At 38.9% G+C, this 16,515-nt stretch overlaps 1 protein-coding gene across 10 annotated transcripts in view; it reads right to left on the bottom strand.

Annotated features, from left to right (window-relative positions):
• Nucleotides 1–16,515, bottom strand: part of LIN52 (lin-52 DREAM MuvB core complex component) — a 107,303-nt gene that overhangs the window by 45,590 nt on the left and 45,198 nt on the right. Inside the window, exons 6-10 of one of the 10 annotated variants that reach the window (XR_004960919.1) lie at nucleotides 16,226–16,277; nucleotides 15,822–16,015; nucleotides 13,196–13,459; nucleotides 12,837–13,038; nucleotides 8,098–8,144 (exon numbers count right to left, since the gene is read on the bottom strand). The exons of 5 other annotated variants lie outside the window; for them this stretch is intronic. The gene's annotated coding sequence lies outside the window, so the exon portion shown is untranslated. Of the gene's footprint in view, nucleotides 1–6,087; nucleotides 6,196–8,097; nucleotides 8,145–12,836; nucleotides 13,039–13,195; nucleotides 13,460–15,821; nucleotides 16,016–16,225; nucleotides 16,278–16,515 lie in introns of those variants that run through there. 4 more of the 10 variants (XR_004960918.1, XR_004960928.1, XR_004960921.1 and 1 more) reach the window with 4 other exon arrangements.

The raw sequence follows: 16,515 nt of genomic DNA, 5'->3' as shown, positions 1-16,515 counted from the left end.
CCTGACCAGGAATCAAACTGGTGAACTCTTGGTGCATGGGTTGATGCTCAACCACTGAGCCACACTGGCCGGACGCATCACTACATCTTTTAAAACTGGCTTTCCTGCTTCTACCTGCCTCCCCAAACCCCCAGCTGGTCATTAGCACCTATAACATGCCAGACACTAAAAAGACAGAAATACAGTGAGGAACAAGTTAAGAGTTGCTGCCGTCAACTGACTGTCAGAGTGCTCTTCCTAAGAAAAGGGCAATCGATGTCACCTCCTGTTTACCATTCTTCAGTTGCCACAGAGCCTTCAGGAAAACACCAAGGATAACACCATGGTTCACGTGCGCAGTCAGGCTCCTTCTTAGCTTTCCATCCTCATCTCCTACTTACTCAGAAGTTCCCCAAACCACAGCTTGCCACTTACTGTTGCTTTTATGCCCAGATTATTTCCTGCCCACTGCTCTGTGGAGCAATTAGCATCCTCCCACTCTCCCCCCAACACTCACTGCACATCCTTCAAGACTGCTTAGGATTCCCTTCTCTGGCCCTGTCTGAGATAAGTACTTTTCCCTGGTGCTCTCCAATAGACTAGAAGCTCAAGGACAACAATGTTCTTTCCTCTATAACCTGTGCTCAGCAGAATATGTACATAGTAGGTACTCACATATTTATTGAATGATTAAGATTTTTAAAAACCCAACTTTTCAGTTACTATTAGCTTAGAAATTCTTAAACATGGGTCACTACTCCGATACATAAACAGAGTTTAGCCCTGGTTATGTATCTCACTTCAGAAATGCTGCATCTTAAAAACAGTGGCTCTTAACCTTTTGGGCATAATAGTCTAGAAGACATAGCTCGTTGTCTACACACAGCCATTTCCCCACTTAATCTTTTTTAACAACATCCTGGTTTTATTCAGGTAACAGTGATCATGTACTTAGCGGAGACTGGGCCCCTTCCCAGACCCAGAGGGTGAACCACTATTGGTCTGTCTAAACCACAGATGGCAGTCTCATTTCTCTTGACAGGGACAGGAATGAGACCAGCATTGTTCAATGGCACGTGAGGCGAAATCTGTTTCAGAGTTTCTGTGGTTTTCTCCAAAGGGAGAAAACAATTCTTTCTTTCTTAGGATACAGTAGTCAGCATATGTTGTCAAAAACTGTAGCAGCCATCTTGCAAATATGATGGAAGCCAACAGGAAAGGGACTCTAACACACTGAAGGTGGCAGAGCAGACGGACAGAACAGGGGACTCTGATGACAATGTCAAGTCACTGAATTAACAAACCCTGAAAATAAAGTACCTTTGGACTTCTTGTTATATGGAACATCCTTATCCTTTAAGCCACCTTAGTTGGGTTCTCTATAATTTTTTATAAAAAGCACCCTAATAGAGAGCGTACTGGTTTGCTAGGGCTGCCCTAACAAAATACTATAAACTGACTGGCTTAAACATTAGAAACTTACTGTCTTAGTTCTAGAGGCTGGAAGTCTGAGATCAAGGGATAGGCAGGGTTGCTTCCTTCTTGGAGCTAGCTGTGAGGGCAGGATCTGTTCCAAGCCTTTCTCCTCGGCTCTCTCCTCCCTGTATCTCTTCACAGTGTCTTCCTTCTATGTGTGTCTGTCTTTGTGTCTAGATTTCTTCTTTTTTCTTTATCCTCACCTGAGGACATTTTTTGCATTTATCTTCAGACAGAGCGGGAGGTAGAGAGGGATGAAGAAAGCGAGAAACATCGACGTGGGAGAGACACATCGAGTGGTCACCACCCACACGACTCCAACCAGGGCTGGGGACAAACTGCAACCGAGGTACATGCCCTTAGCGGGAACCGAACCTGGGACTCTCTGGTATGCAGGCTGACACTCCAACTGCTGAGGCAAACTGGCCAGGGCTAGATTTCTTTTTATAAGGACACTAGTCATATTGAATTATAACCCACCCTAATGACCTCATTTTAACTTGATTACCTCTGTAAAAACCGTATCTCCAAATAAGGTCACATTCTGAGGTACCAGGGATTAGGACTCTGTGGTATCTTTTTTAGAGAGAGACAATTCAACCCATAACAAAGATCTTTTTTTTTTTTTTTTTTTTTTTAATCCTTACCCGAGGACACTTTTGCATTTCTCTTCAGATAGAGCAGGAGGGAGAGAGGGTGGAAAAGAGAGAGAAAAATATCGATGTGAGAGAGACACATCGATTGGTTGCCACCCACATAACCCCAACTGGGGCCGGGGACAAATCGCAATGGAGGTAGGTGCCCTTAGCAGCATAACAAATATCTTTTTAAAAAATATAATAAAGGCCTGGCCGGTTTGGCTCAGTGGTTAGAGTGTTGGCCTGCGGACCAGAGAGTTCCAGGTTTGGTTCCCGCTAAGGGCACCTACCTCGGTTGCGGTTTGTCCCCAGCTCCAGTTGGGGTCGTGTGGGTGGCAATCGATTTGTCTCTCTCACATTGACGTTTTTCTCTCTCTCTCTTCTCCCCTCTCTCCCTCCTGCTCTATCTAAAGATAAATGCAAAAGTATCCTCGGGAGAGGATTAAAAAAATAAAATAAAAGAATAATAATAATAAAAAACATGGATACTCTCTGCAGAAAAATACACATGTATATGCACACACATATAATTTTATTTGTAATTTCAGGAGATTCATAGACTTTTAGGTTAAGATCCACAGCTACAGAATCTTCCTGAACTGGCAGAGCATTACCCACACACATTCAGAAACTTAAGTCAGTAATTACCCGAGGAGTAACATGGGTTGACTCCATAAAATAAGCCATAATCAGAAGTCTACAGGAGCTGAGCAGGACTGCCAGGAGTCAAAACCGACTCAATGGTACGTAACACACATTCCACTGTAGGTTAATTCTAAGGGTACTATGTTATAAATATACAAAGGCAGGAAAGAGATATTTTATTAAATGAAGGATATGCTAAGATCATCAGAAAGCTTTAGAAAACGAAGTTAACAAGACAGACTTTTCTTAAAAGGATAAAGTCAATGATATTTTTTATTTTATTAAACAATTTTAGGGATAATTTGAGTGAGATTTTTCTACCTCAGAATTTCTTATAATTAAATGAAAACATACACTCTTTACTGAAAACTACTACTACAAAAATTTTTATTTGCATTATTCCATTAATGTTAAATAAGGTTTAAAACTCACAATAATTCAAATCCAACCACTGGGAATAAAAAGCCTTTAAATTCTTGCTTCCATGACCCCAGAACACCTCTGTTATCAGTAGGGCTGGACTGAGCTCTGAGGCCCAGCAAAACAGCTGGAAGCAGAGTTTGGAGAACTGGGAGTAAAATTATAACCATCTGGGTGCAACATCAATATAAATTTCAACATGTGAAGGACTAGAAAATTCTGAAATTTTGTGCTCTTTGGCTTTGAGAAATAGCATTCAAAATCATTAAGGGCCAATTGTGAAAGGTGGCGATCAGGCTAAATAAGTTTGATTTCTTCTCTCTAGAGATAAATAACTTAAGGTAGCAGCAATGAGAGGGATCACAAACTCTTTTCTTCTTTCCTAACATTAAAGATTGCTGAGAAACAAAGTTAAATTATTAAGTGAAGTAAGTGTCATAAGGACAAGTCAATGAAAATTTGATCACCAAGATACCTCTGAAGTTAAAGAATTGGGAACGTCTGCAAAACCACGTGGCAAACAATGCACAAAATCCTTTATTGCCGAGACTAAGAAATTGTACATTTTTTCTTCCATGGGGAAATCCTCAGAGCCACAAGTACAGAACCCACACTGAGAGATAAAAATTTAACTCTGCCTGGGGGAATAGGTAGACATCACCATGAGAGAATGGGATTTGAAATGGCCTTGAAGGATATGTAGAAGTTTTCCAAATAAAACTGGAGAGAGACTAGGTTCGTGTTAAGAAGGTCCTTTGTGAAGGCCTGAGAAATTTGAGTTTTATCATGTAGGAGACTCAATGAACCAAAGAATTTTTACAAGTAGGAGTATGACATGATTAGCTTTATTATTATTTTTAAATATATATCTGTGGTGGCAGAGGATAGATTGTTTCACCAGTGAATATGGCAACTAATAATGTCATACACCTAACAGATGCTCAATTAATACCTGTTGATTGACTGACTGACTGAAGCCCTAGGAAAGTGTTATCAGAACTGCAGATTGACATATGAAAAAGGATTAGTGCTAAAAAGCCAATACTGGGTATTGACATAAAGATAACAAAAGTATTTAAGGCTTGATGTTTGTTTTTTATTACTGCTCAAAAAGAGGTAAGTATTATGATTGTAACCAAATGATGCCAATTCTTCTTTTTCTACATTAATATGACTTTTTATGGCTTCAAATAGGAGGACAAAGCAAATCAATAACCTCATCTAGAGGAAATAAAGCGCAGTAAAATTGCATCTATAACATCAATGTTTATTTCAGTCTGTAAGCCTTTTCTGGCTGTACAGTCTCCAATCATCCCTGAAATACAAGTGATTGGGCTCTTCTGGATCCACCACTTAAGGGGAGGGAACATTTATCTACCGTCAATTCGTGGGACACTAATCTCCTTCCTACTCCCCTGATTACAAGCAAGCAGGATGCTAGAGAAAAGGCCTCAACAGAAGCTTTAAAAATAAATAAATAAACCCAGTCCTTTCTGCTCTAGGAATACAGAAAAGATTGGCATTAATACAAGAGAAAGTGATCTGCCCAAACAAAAGCCTGTCCGAAGGAGGAGCAAACCCCACAAGCTAGCCCAGCATTATTGCTAGGAAGATAGCACACTTGTTAAAAATGTATATTTTAATTTTCTGTATTGCAAAAGGCCCCAATTTGCCCAGGGATCTAGCTAAGCTGCCATTTTCTACTACGACAGAGTCTAATCTTTATTTAATGGATTTAGCATCTATCTTTACTAGAGTGGTCTCTAAGGAAAAGGGGTGGGGAGAATGAAGGGGCAGAGGAGAGATGATCAGATCCCCCCCCTTTCATCCATTCGGCACTCATGTTTGTGTTCAAAATTCAATTACCTCCTTATTGATACTTCACAGAGATATTTAAGCTGCAAACATGAAGCCCTGATTTCCCAAGGGGCCATGCCCCTCTCTATTTCACTGCTCTGCTTCCCCCTGGGTGAATTCCTGAGGCGTCCATATTAATAGGTAATCAGTCACAATTCATTTATTAAACAGCTAGCAAGGTTTATCAGCCTGCCCTGATTAGCCCAAAGAAACCACTGAATTCCTAATTTATTTATGGAAATGTAAGTGTCTTTTTGAATTCCATTCAGGAGCTGCAGGAGTGTTTTGGTCTTAGCATACTGCAATCTAACAGGCAGCACAAGCAGCAAGCAAGCTTTCCAGGAAGAAGGGGCTACTTGCCACCAGAAGGCAAAGAGCTGGGGACATACACTGCAGAGATTCTTCTCCTGACCATGGGATTTGGGTCCGCATAATCCTTGGATTAGTACTTATTTGATTGCTTTCTGTTTACATAAAAGAGTTTGAAATGCTGTCACTAGGCAGCCATTACTATCCACTGTAACAAAAATCAATCTCAGAGATGCTAGTTTTGATTGGCAGAAAAGTGGCCCTTAATGGAGTAGAATTGAGGATCTCAGTGAGTTAAAAGACAATAATTCTTAGCAGAGTTAAAACCAACACCAGACTGGAATACAAACCAAACCCATAAAATAATACTTTTCAAGCATTCATCTTAGAATAGTAACTAAACAGGTTCTGCTTTAATCTTATACTGTTCTAGGCTGCAGTGACAAAAGAGCTTTGTGTATAATTTCTGCAATTTTAATCAATTAACAATTCACCCAAAATTGCCCATTACTAATTAAGAGGTCAATACAGATTAAATAAAGCTCTTAGGAGTAACATTAAAACCCATGTTAACTGTCCCAATAGATGCAATTAGAAAAGAAACTGTTTTAGGGACATTAGCAGATCATATAACCTATGCTCTTGGTTTCAGCCAGAATTAGGGCTGGCTTCTTCTGGAAAAAAAATAAAAAAATAAATAAAATATAAAAAATATAAAGAATGTAGCCAATGTTTCAATGCCAACAAAGAATGTTGTTAACGCTTACCTTTGTGTGGGTTCTCCACAGCCAATATTTTCAAATCCTAATCTGCCTTCATACAGTTCAGTATTATTAAGGGCAAAACCTCCCCATATAATCGAGTATATGCCCTAAAAGGAAACCATCATCATGAGAAAAACATCAAATCCTAGTTGAGGGACATTCTACAATGTGCCTGATCAGTACTCCTTAAAACTGCCAAGGTTGTCAAAAACAAAGAAAGTCTAAAACACTGTCACAGCCAAGAGGAGCCTAAGGTAAATATGACTACTAAATGGGATTTAACTATGGTATACTGGCTGGGACCCTGGAACAGAAAAAAACATTAGGAAAGCACTAAGAAAATCTGAATAAAGTATGAAAAAAAAGTGAGATTCATTAACTATAACAATGTACCACCATAATAATAATAAGGGAAACTGAATGTGGGTTACATGGAAATTCTCCTTCTCCTTCACAATTTTCCTGTCAGTATCTAAAACTATTCTAAAATTTAAATTTTATTTTGTTATCCTTAACCGAGGACATTTTTTTCCGATATTTTGTTCAGATAGAGTGGGAGGGAAGGAGAGAGAGAGAAACATCGATGTGAAAGGGACACATGGAGTGGCTGCCACCCACATGACCCAACCAGGGCCGGGGACAAACTGCAACCGAGGTACGTGCCCTTAGCGGAAACCAAACCTGGGTCTCTCTGGACCGCAGTACCTTTAGTAAGTAGGTAATCATTAATAATGGCTTCTGAAGATATGCTTATCAGCATTTCTCAGCAGGCACCTGATGATTACAGGCAGGAAACTTGAGAAATCAAAAAGAAAGCTGGCCCTGGCCAGGTGGCTCAGTTGGTTGGAGTGTCCTCCTGTACACTAAAAAGGCTGCTGGTAGGATTCTCAGTCGGGGTGAGTATGGGAGGCAAACAATGGATGTCTCTCTATCAAATCAATAAAAAAACAAACAAACAAAAAAACATATCCTCAGGTCAGGATTTTTAAAAAAGTAAATTGAACAATATACAAACAACTAGAGTCCATCTGTTGAATGTACTAACATCCACATACCACCCTTAAAGACAATGCACCCACTTGGTGCACTTAACAACCTATACGAAAGGGGAAGGCATAGCAGTTATTTCTTACCTATATTTCACAGATGAGAAAAAGGAAACTTAGGCAGGTTAGTGATTTGTCTAAGATCCATAGTTAATAACGAGCAATCAGAACTTGAACGTAGTTCCTTTGTCTCCAACTGTCTATATTTTGTTGATTGGTCTCCCATTCTGTACGATGGGTATGTTTGTTCAATCTTTTGGTTGATAACTCGACTTCTCTGGCATATCACTCTAATTCATGTCAAATTCCTTCTAACTAAAACCCCTATATGCCACAAGGTTTCCTAAATCCTGGTGCTTTCATCAAGTATTACCATTTTAAGAAAATTTCATTATGAAAAAAACTATTCAAATAGCACTTGGTTTGTATTAAAATAAACAACAAAAACATACTGGTCAATCATATTAATTTTTCTTTTAATTTAAGTTCAAGCGTATTGTAACCTCCTCCTCAATAAATTTCACTGACATCTTTGTCCAAAGCAGTTAGTCTGATCTCAATCTTGACATATACATAGTCCTAAATACAAGACAGAAAAGAACAAAAAAAGACTCTGCCCCAATCCTTTCTGAATCTTCTATCCATTAATGCCCACTTAAAGCAATACTCCATTTAAAAAACTTCCGTTTGCAGGAAATCATTCTAGGAATTTATGTGGAAAATATGTCCTAGATTTGTGGACTCGAAATCTTGTTGGCTCATTCAAAATAGTCATACCTCAAACAACAAATGGACAAAAAAATTAAAATATTCTTTCTGGTCTACTTGTCCCAGTATGTGACCTACCCTTTATCACTCCTACCCCAAAAAAGTTGCTAAGAGTTACCCCTGTGTACCTACATTTTAACTAAAAACTTTAAAGGGAATACTGCCATCTACTGAATAATAGTCATCACCAGTCTTTCTCTCTTACAGAGCTACTTCATTTAATGGCTCTCTGGGAACAAAAACTTTAAAGATGTTTATGTTAAAAGCAAATTTTCAAGGCACAAAAAATTGTATACATTCACAGCTATCTATGACAAAAATACCCCAGAAAACAATCTTTATTATTCTTATCCAATTATATAAGGTCTGCTCTAAGTAGTATTTTGAAATCTGGGGGGTTAGTTCTTATCCTTTTCAACATCCTCTTTCCTAACTGGCCAGAAAACAAATAATAAATAACTTTCTTTCATGTGCTTCCCACGTCAAAGCTGAAAGGCTATAACAGCCCCCATTGCAATTTAAGTACAGACTTGCTATTAGACTTCCTAATGAATCAGTTTCCATTTTTATCTCAGCCACTATTTGTCTTTAAAAATATTTTTTTCTAGTTAACTTTTTTTAATTTTTTTTCTTTATTGATTTTAGAGAGAGAGGAAGGGAAAGGAGGAGAGAGAGATAGAAACATCGATGAGAGAGAACATCGATTGGCCGCCTCCTGCATGCCCCCCACTGGAGATTGGGCCCACTACTAGGATATGTGTCCCTGACCAAGAATCAAACCCATGACCTCTTGGTGCATGGGTTGATGCTCAACCACTGAGCCACACTGGCTGGGCCCTAGTTAACTTTTTAAAGTATAATATCCATGCAGAAAAAAATACAAATCTTAAGTATACATGTAAGGAATTTCATAAAATGAACACATCTGTATAACAACCACATACATCTATATAGAGAACCATTTTCAGCACCCCAGAAGCTGCCCTCCTCATGCTCCCTGCCAACCACCAATATACCCTCAATGCAACCATTATTTTGATTTATATCACCATAGATTAGCTTTGCTTGTTTAAGCTTTATAAAAATTATACTGTATAATATGTACTCTTTTGTATCTAAATTCACTTACTCAGTTATGTTCCTGAGACTCATTAATATTATTGCATGTGGCAACAGTTTGCTTATTTTCATGGCTATATAGTATTCTGTTATATGAATATATCATTATTTACTCAGCTGAAGAACTTTTGGGTTGTTTCTATTATGAATAGTGCTGCTCTGAATATTTTTGTATGCATCTTTTGACATACAAATGCTTGCATTTCTATTTCTAGGGTATATCTAGCACTGGAATTATTGGGTCATAGGGTATATGTATGATCAGCCTTAGCAAATACTAAGTTTTCCAAAATGGATGTAGCAATAATCACTTGCCATTTAAAGTCTATATTTCTCAGCAAAGGGAAAAATCTTTCAATTGTAAATTGTTCCCAGTTAAAAGAATTTGAGACACTTGGAAGCAGATAAGAAGTACTTAGGGGAAAAGAGGTCATAATATGAGACTTTTTTGAAAACATGAGACCTTTCCAGACTTTTGCCTCCCCATCCACAAGCCCCTCCCCAAGAACTATGACCTAGAGTCCAGGGCTTGCTAGAAGCCAATATTGAGAACAAAAGAATCTGTATCCCATGTTACTGTACCCTAATACCAATTTAATTTCAGCAGGTTTCTTCCATCCAGGTTCTCTCAAACACTCTCTAAACCCTAATCAATACCTCAAACCCCCAGGTATAGATACTGTAAGTTTTTTAGCACAATGTAAGTTGTTTCATTTAGAACTCAGAGGCATTTTTATACAACAACTTCCTTCCTGATTATATGGAATGTGTTTTGAAGTAAAGGTTTCTGACAAACAAGAACATTACTAGAATTAAATTAGAATTAGTAGCCCTGGCCGGTTTGGCTCAGCGGTCCGGAGAGACCAGGGTTCAGCTAAGGTCACGTACCTCGGTTGCAGTTTGTCCCCAGCCCTGGTTGGGTCATGTGGGTGGCAACCACTAGATGTGTCCCTTTCACGTCGATATTTCCCTCTCTCCCTCCCATTCTATCTGAACAAAATATCAAAAAATGTCCTCAGGTGAGGATAGAAAAAAAAAAAAAAAATAGAATTACTATAATGGGAACCCCTCCTCCAAGATTTCTCCTATTTATAATGAAGACTCTTGTCAATAATGTGAGAGTATCACGCCTAACTTCTTTCATGTACTGATCAGGCTTGGTGTAGTCTTATCTCATCATGATGGCTCAACTTAAAGGCAAAAAGAAGACAGCTGTCAGAATATTTTAATACCTATGAATTTAGAGAATTGCTCTACGTCAGTCTAATCATTTTGTAGAGATATAAAAATATCTGCTACAAAAGTGGTGCTGTAAGTATGTGTCCTTATGTGCCTGAGGGTAATAAAACACTGCATAGCCCTGGGTCAAAGTCTGCCAAGCCAGAACTGATATACAAGAGTGCTGCTGTGAATTTTAAAAACTGTTCTGGCTAATCTTTTATTTATTTATTTATTTATTTATTTAGTTTATTTAAATCAGAATTAGCCGCAATAGTAACCAACTGCCTCAGTGCTTCAATGAGTTGTGCTTAATGAAAATTCAGAAATCATCACTGTATGTCATAGAAAGACTAAAAATAAATCTATCTATCTAATTATCTATCTATCTATCTATTTTAAATTAAGGGTCTTGAAACTCTAATGGATAGTAAATCCATTCAGAACAGAAAACAAAAATAATCACCATCATTGTCAAGATGCAGTTCAAACTCACCCTAGGCCAGACATGTTTGATGGTGGTTACTTTCTTATCTTTTTGTTGCCATTTACAGGCTTAACAGGGTGGCTAGGTGGCCAAATTATGATGTAAGGTTACTTTGCCTTCCTAACTATTTAATTACGGGTCCATATGTGGGCAAACAGACAAACAAATAATGCCTTTTACTCTACTAGCAAACTGGGCTGTCAAAAAGTGGTTGAGCGACAAAAAGGATTTGTGCCGGTTAATCAAGTAGTAACTGCTACATTTTACATGGAATCTTACATTGAGGAGGAAACTAATTTGCCAATAATCATATATAGGATTTATTTCTTTCATTCCAGTTTAAATCCACATTTTTAGGCTCTACCCATCCACCTTCAGCCCACTATAATCTCTCATTTCTGAACTCCTATGGTAGTCATAGTGGCACTTAGTACATGATCTCTTGGGCTGTGATCTTTTCACAATTTTGCCTTGTCACCCAAATCCTTGAGAGGAGTATGTGTATTTTTGACATCCAGAGTCTAGCACATTGCTCTTCAGAGTAGGCCATTAATAAATGTTTATTTATTATGATAATATCGAAATCCTAAGAAACAGATCTGAACCTTTGCAGGGTCAGATGTTAAAATAAGTACTAAGGATGATACGATTGTTTCAAATCTACTTTGGGAAAGAATAAAGGGAAGAGGAGAGGTAGTAGGCACTCATTCATGAATTGAAGGAAGTGAAATACAAAATCAGGTTCTATCAATAAAAGGCCTTCAGGTAGGAACAGGCTTATAATGGACTTCTTCAAATTTGGAGGCTTCCTGGTTTCATTTCTGTGTTTTCTTCTTTTTCTCATAAAATTTACTTATAGAGCCTGGCCAGTACGGCTCAGTGGTTGAGTGTCGACCCATGCGCCAAGAGGTCACTGGTTCGATTCCCGGTCAGGGCACATGCCCAGATTGTGGGCCAGATCCCCAGTTGGGGCATACAGGAGGCAGCCAATCTATGTTCTCTCTCATCGATGTTTCTATTTCTCTCCTTCCTTCCTCTCTCTCTAAAATAAAGAAAGAAAAAAAGTGTTAAAAATATTAACTTATAGAGCTTATGAAGTTTAAGGTCAAACTGACTTATTTACCTTGTAGTAATACTGAGACCATACAAAAAAAATTAAGTTTGCCCTATTAATCTGAGAACCCCAGGACAAACATTGATAGACCAATAAAAAGATCTTGAGCCCTGGCTGGTTTGGCTCAGTGGTTAGAGTGTCGGCCCGCAGATCAAAGAGTCCCGAGTCTGATTCTGGTCAGGGGCACGTGCCTCCATTGCAGTTCGGTTCTCACCACCCCCGCACCGGTTGGGTTTGTGTGGGAGGCAGCCAGTCAATGTGTCTCTCATATTGATGTTTCTCTCTTCCTCCCTCCCACTCTATCTGAAGATGAAATGAAGAAATATCTAATTTCTCAAAAGCTTAAATTTCAGATTCTTCCTACCACGGACAATGTGTAAGGCCATTCTCAATGACTAGTTTGAAACTCTAAATCTCAAGGTTATCTTCCTTCCCCTTAATGCTTCTGATTTTTCAATTGGGGTGTAAAACACAAGCTTAATATGACTTTGCTATACTTTAACTGGCATCATAAAATGCCATGGACTAAGATCTCAAACTTGGTAAGAACCAGCTTTAGAGAGGCATATCCTTGATTATATAGGAAATACTATGGAATCTTTCACTGAAGATCAAGTGATCCAAAAGGGAAGATGCTTACTGGCATGCCTTAAACAGGCAGTATAGAACTTCAAGGAGATAACTTTCACAGGCAATAAAGAGGAGTGAACCATTGATATAGGTGTGGCAAAAGGTTGGCAAAGGTTTGGAGGACATAAATAAAGGTGGCATGGAAGAACGGAAAGAGCAAAAAGACTTAAGGATGACTTAGCAATGAACGGCAAAGAAGATGACACTAAAGAATTAGAAGAAATTTAGGGGTGGGGGGGGTTTCATAAATTTAGTCCAAGTTCTAACACGGAAAACTGCTAATTGACACCACAACCAGTTATGATCAATGAATACAGCTTTGAGTAGTAAAATTTGTACCAGGGAATAAAAGCAAAACACAGCTACCATTCATAGTGTTCTTTAGAAAGGAGCTATCACTTCATGAAGGTTCCTTCTCAGAATACTGTTTCACAACTATTTCCCTTATCTCTTCTACCATGGGTCTCTTTCTCCAACGCTAATGTTGAAATGTGACTTCTTCTGTGGTTCAGTACATTTCATGATCTCATCACGCAGTCCATAATCATCTGGTATCACTATCTTGAACCTGAAGTTTCAGACAAGTTCAAGTTAATGCTTCTACTAATAATTCAGTACATTGTAGTATAACATTTATTTTAGTGGGAGGATGACTTTAATTCTTCTAATTATGGAATAATTTACATAAAAGCTCAAAGGGGTAAGTTAATTCTTTTCAACCATACCTTACTGCATTTTAAAGCAAAAATGATACGCTATGGGTTATCATCAACTTGGGAATTCAGAATGTCCCCACACGAATGTCAAGGTCTCAGCTTGAAAGCAACAGGTCGACTCTAATTCAACGCAGAAGTGCCAGATGCTCATTCCATAGGCAGGTCTCCACGCCTAACATTCAATGAGGAATTGTGAGAGCTGCATTTGGCAAGAGAGGAGTATCTCTCAGATGTTGAGGAAACCAGCAGAAGAATGTTTTTGCTTCATTCTTCCTAGGAGAGATTGACTGAAATCACTTGATAGTTAAAAATAATTTGAGCTCTGGCCGGTGTGACTCAGTGTAAGAGCGTCGGCCTGTGCACTGAAGGGTCTCAGGTTCGATTCCTAGGCAAGGGCACATACCTGTGTTGTAGGTTCGATCCCTGGCCCCAGTGGGGTGAGAAGCAACCAATCAAGGTGTCTCTCTCACATGGATGTCTCTCTCTCTCTCTCTCCCCCCTTCCACTCTCTGAAAAATCAACGAAAAAAATATCCCTGGGTGAAGATTTTTAAAATATGTTTAAATAATAATAATAATTTGAACAGTTAAAAATCTTCATGGTAAAGTCAATGTTGAAAGGTCAAGTGCCATCTGTTGAAATGTATTCATTCTATTTCTTTCAGAGTAAGATGGGAGAAGATAGTACTTAAAAGACAGAAAATAATGCACAAAATCAGAATGATGTTTTGTTGGACTGCAGGCATTACAAAGCTGTTGCAAGTTAATAATTTATACTACAAAAAATTTTACATATTTCAAAGCTTATCCCATTTGTGCTAGCTTGAGGGAACTGATTTGTGTAAGCTCTGGACTCATTCCATAGTCTACCTAAAGTAAGAAACTTTGCTCCTAAATTTGCCTGTTGCTTAATAGATTCACAATCTTCTGATGGCTTAAGGAAACCCCTACCCTAACTTGATCAGAAAGCTGAAATGGTATCAAGTGAAATAGGCAAAAGGTCCAAGGGTTGGTAATTTTTTTTTCCTTTTTTTTTTTTTTTGGTTCAGGTAGAGTGGGAGGGAGGGAGAGGAAGAGAGAGAGAGAGAGAAACATCGACGTGAAAGGGACACATCGAGTGGCTGCCACCCACACGACCAACCAAGGCCGGGGACAAACTGCAACCAAGGTACATGCCCTTAGCGGGAACCGAACCCGGGTCTCTCGGGACCGCAGGCCGACGCTCTAACCGCTGAGCCAAACCGGCCAGGGCAAATTCTTTTTTTTTTTTTAATCCTCACCCGAGGATATTTTTCCATTTTTTGTACAGATAGAGTGGGAGGGAGAGAGAGGAAGGGAGAGAGAGAGGGAAACATCGATGTGAAAGGGACACATCGAGTGGCTGCCACCCACACGACCAACCAGGGCCGGGGACAAACTGCAACCGAAGTACATGCCCTTAGCGGGAACCGAACCCGGGTCTCTCCGGACCGCAGGCTGTAACCGCTGAGCCAAACTGGCCAGGGCCAAGGGTTGGTAATTTTTTCCTGTGATGTGCCAGACAGTAAATATGGTAGGCTTTATAGGCCATACTTAGATTCTGTCTTATACACTTCGGTTTTTTTGTTTTATTTTTACAACCCTTTAAAAAGTAAAAACCATTCTTAACTCCCAGGAAATAAAGAATCAGGCTGTGAGCCATAGTTTGCCAAGCTTCAGTTTAGACAAGGGCTTCACAGTGGAAATGTTTTGTCTGTACCCAATATGGTAGTCACTAGCCACATGTTGCTACTGAGCATTTGCTAGTGCAACTAAAGAATTAAAACTTTAATTTTAATCCATTTAACTTTAAATAGCCATGTGCAGCTGGTAACTACAGTTTTGAATAGCACAGGTCTGGAGGACCTCTAACAGCCCACAGGAGTCCCTGAAATCTCTGTATACCTGTGTCTCCCAAGAGTCTACTGAAGGCTTGGATAAGAAGTAAATCAGGTATAAAGAGTAATTGTTTTTTCTTCTTCTTCTTCTTTTTTTTTTTAAGAATAATTGTTATGCCCTGGCCGGTTTGGCTCAGCGGTTAGAGCGTCGGCCTGCGGTCCTGAGAGACCCGGGTTCGGTTCCCGCTAGGGCACGTACCTCGGTTGCAGTTTGTCCCCGGCCCTGGTCGGTTGTGTGGGTGGCAACCACTTGATGTGTTCCTTTCACATCGATGTTTCTCTCTCTCTGTTCCTCTCTCTCCCTCCCACTCTATCTGAACAAAAAATGGAAAAATGTCCTTGGGTGAGGATTAAAAAAAAAAAAAAAAAAGAATAATTGTTATTAATAATAGCCTCCAATTATTAAGTTAAGCACTGTGCATCAATTCAAATGACTAACATCAAGGAAAGGAAAAACATCATATAAGAAACCTAAAACAAAACTAGCTGGGATTTTGTAGTTTATTAGTATGACATCTTTTCAATAATGTTTAGGCAAATCGGAACTTTGAAGTGTTGAGAAAATGAGTCTAATGGGTTTTGAGTTAAAAAAGATGTTCCTATTTTTTATAGAAGTGAACATTTCTACCACTCAATATGCATGGATTCTATTGAAGAGAGTGCAACTAAAATTAGGTTTCTGTTTGTCTGAGAAGACAACCGATTTCTCCCATCACTGACCTGAAATGCTCCTGGAAAATTGCTTTGCTTCATTCATCACACTGCCACTCCCAGCAAGGCCCCTAAAGTTCATGAGACACAAACTTGCTTTGTTAGCCAAGCTGTTACACAAGAAACCTAAGTCCTCATTTCCACGTGCTGACAAATCATTTCCCACGTCCATTAATGCATTCATAACTTGATTCTTGGAGCTCCTGAAGTAGAAAATTAGGGGAGAAAACACTCATTCAACTTTGGAGGAAGCTTCCAGTCAATGCCTTTAACATCCATTAAAGGCTATTTGTTTTTTCTCTACCTATCTGGGACGGAATACTTCTCATTTAACCAAGCAAATAATTTAAAACACCCAGCATGATACATATCACTACAAATATGTACAGCTGATGGTTTATGACAAAACTCACAGCATCTCCAACCCCAAAGTTTCACCTTCAGTATTTCCTATTTCAAAACAACCTGGAACAAAAGAAAAATTACTTCATGTAAAATTATAGGTGAACCACAGAACACAAATCAATGAGTGTAACCAGTTGGTATAATAAGTATTCATTCATATGGTCTAAGTCAAACTGTCTACTAAGAGACTAGAATTGGTATATCCAGTGAAATACTATGTAGCAACTGGGAAATGAGGTAGACCTATATGCATTGCTGTGGAAAGATTCCAAGATATACTGATGGGTGAAAAACACAA

The sequence above is a fragment of the Molossus molossus genome, unplaced genomic scaffold, assembly GCF_014108415.1.
Source record: "Molossus molossus isolate mMolMol1 unplaced genomic scaffold, mMolMol1.p scaffold_m16_p_1, whole genome shotgun sequence".
NCBI lineage: Eukaryota > Metazoa > Chordata > Mammalia > Chiroptera > Molossidae > Molossus > Molossus molossus.
The sequence above is the reverse complement of the archived record's forward strand: the minus strand, read 5'-3'. Positions and strand labels throughout refer to the sequence as shown.